Below are 2,819 nucleotides of genomic sequence, written 5' to 3' on the forward strand. Positions count from 1 at the left end.
AACGCGAACTCTGTGAACTCTGAACTGGATATAAAATCGCTTTGCCTTTTTTTTTAACGCGATCAATAAACATTTGTGGTTTCATAGTGTTCTGTAGCCTCAGTCATGATGTTACAGTTGTAAAGAACCTAAACAATGCCTATTCCACATAGTTATGATAACACATAACGTAATCTGGCCTTTGTTTTACATTTGATATTACAGAGGTTTACTTGGATTTGTTCATTGCAAATCATTTGACTTTTTCCAATATCCTCCCCTCAAGAAATGCTGCAACATTACCATTTTTTCCCTTCTGTTCAGAGTACATAGATAGGACTACTTAGCTGCACAAAACACCACATCATTTGTGAACACTCCAGACAACTTGTGATTCCACACTGAGATTCAGCAGTTTCCTGACTTCATGAAATGACATTTTACATCTTATCTGTACCAGAGGCTTTAAACCTTATAAATGTCTCTCTTCTAAAGTGTTTTTTTTCCCCCTTTCCCAACAGTTTGCTAGGCATCATGACAACAGAGCACAGAGGTGGGCAATCTGCACTCTGCCACCTTTGGTCTGGGACCCAGGCTTTACTTTGTAATAGTATTGCACACACCACAGAGACCTGAGAGAAGCTCCACAAAGTGCATCCAGTACAGTATAACCACTCCTTCAATGTAGGAGAATCTACTCAGTCCCGTGCACCTCAGGTCCCCGGATAAAAGGGGACAGGCCATAGATGGGAATGGTGGCATTATCATTTTTACTCCTTTTGACCAAATCCTTCACTTACATTGCCCCACTAGTTCCTTGTGTGCTTTGATCTGCAGGAGCTGTCACTGGCATCATGCGGTGCTGTCTTAAACTTTGGACAGGAACTGCAGCGTGGCTCAGGCACAGCTGCCTCCGTGCCTATTCCAATTCATTACAGTCATCCTCCAGTTGGCAGCAATTACCCCACTCGCCGCTGACTTTGGACCTACCTAAACATACCCCTGCTACCTGGAAAGTGATTGAGCTGTTCATCAATCCCATTGGCTGTATAAGGCTGACGTAATTTACAGATTGCCAGAGCACTGTTCTCCGTTATGGTCTCTGGAGCAATCATTGCTACTTGCTTTATTCTGTGAGCACAGTGCAGCCGCAGCCTGATCTAGGGTGAGTTCCGTGGAGCTGGTTGAAATCAATGCAGAATGAGCTGCATTCTGAGTGTACACACATCAGACATCGGTAGGTCGGCACTGTTCCTTTATTTGCCTGCAAAAGCTCGGTGTGTCATCACTTGCATGTGCTGGCGCAGAATGTCTTGAAAGGCTTATGAAAGTGGGATGCTATTACCGATCGCGTCCAGAAGAAAGCAAGCGCTGTTAGGACAAGTCCAGCCTGCATCATCTCCCCAGAGAGTGCCACAGGTGTCCGGATCACACGGAGTACCGTGTATTTGTAGTTCTTGCATCACATGCTCTCAGACCTTACTGCGTGAGCCGCATCCAGCACTTTCATCTTACAAGGCAACGTGAGGTGTTGCCACAGAGATGATATATTCCTCATGATGCTGCAAAATTGCACATCGAGAACCTTTGGAACCTGAGTGCCTGTCTACTCATTTGTCAGATTTCAGGAGCCCCTAATTTTACCGAGCCCAGATATTTGCAGAATTTTTAGTACTTTCCTATCCTCCTTCTCTCTGTATTTACCTCTTCTGTCACTGTTTCTCTTTCTCATCCCTATTAGTCTGGCCTGACACTTCCGGTCCACCAGATGTGTGAGAGCTTGTGCCCAATTTCTCCACAGCCTCCACTAAAGCTAAAATGGAGCTAAAATGTGAAGAGCATTGGGTAACCCCCCCTCTACTGCTCCCGTGCCTTCTCCATGCTCTCTAACCCCTGCTGAGCTTGGTATTCTATAGTGGAGTAAGTAGAAGCTGGCAGGCTACCAGTCCACCACGCTGCAAGGAGCAGAGTAATGGGCTACGAGAGGAGAGAAATGCAGCAGCCACGCAACAGCACGCCGCATTCCGCTAAACCCAACAGGGTTTGTCGGCTAATTCCGTCAATAAGTGCGTCATCACCACATTTTGCACGGGATGAAATCCCGCTTGACTGTTTGGAGAAAGAGTGTGGAATAGCTGTTCACCGTAGCCTTTACATTCTGTGACGCTGGAGACATTGACAGCAGTCACTCTTTCAGTATTTTTACAAGCAATGAATTAACCAACTAATTAAAAAAAAAAAACAAAAAAAAACAAGAGCAATAAACAGTATTCCTGCATATACTTTTGACCAGTCTCTGAAATCTGAGCTCAATGGCAACTGTGAAATTGTTCCTTGACTAAGGCTTTAATAGATTAACTTTAATTTCTGCAGTGTATGTAAACTTCGGGTAAGATGTGTATGTGTATGATAAAATACATCTAGACAAAGCGAATCCGTTGATGTTCCAGCAGTATTACTGCAGCATATGCACGTAAAAGTACATTATTGTTCTTTTATTATTATGCCCCCTCCCCCCGAGATGTCCAGTTGAGACGTGCGCTTGTCAAGAGTCAAGCAGCATCAGTGCGTGCTGCCCTCAGCAAGGAGGAAGAAACAAAAGCAGGATGCCACCTGCTCGCGCAGCGCGAAGGGCAGCTGCCACACTGGCCTCTCACCCCATCTCCGCTTCCTACGAGGGAGCCGGTGCTTTCAGCGCTCATCTCGTCGTCACGCACGCTCCTCTCGCATGTCCACCCCACGCGCTTATCCACGACTCCCAGAACCTCCGGCCGATAAAAATGACCATCATTATTATGATTGGTTTGGGATTATCTTTTTTTGATGGACAGTCTGGTTTC

The sequence above is a fragment of the Electrophorus electricus genome, chromosome 11, assembly GCF_041902795.1.
Source record: "Electrophorus electricus isolate QZ-2024a chromosome 11, ASM4190279v1, whole genome shotgun sequence".
Lineage (NCBI taxonomy): Eukaryota > Metazoa > Chordata > Actinopteri > Gymnotiformes > Gymnotidae > Electrophorus > Electrophorus electricus.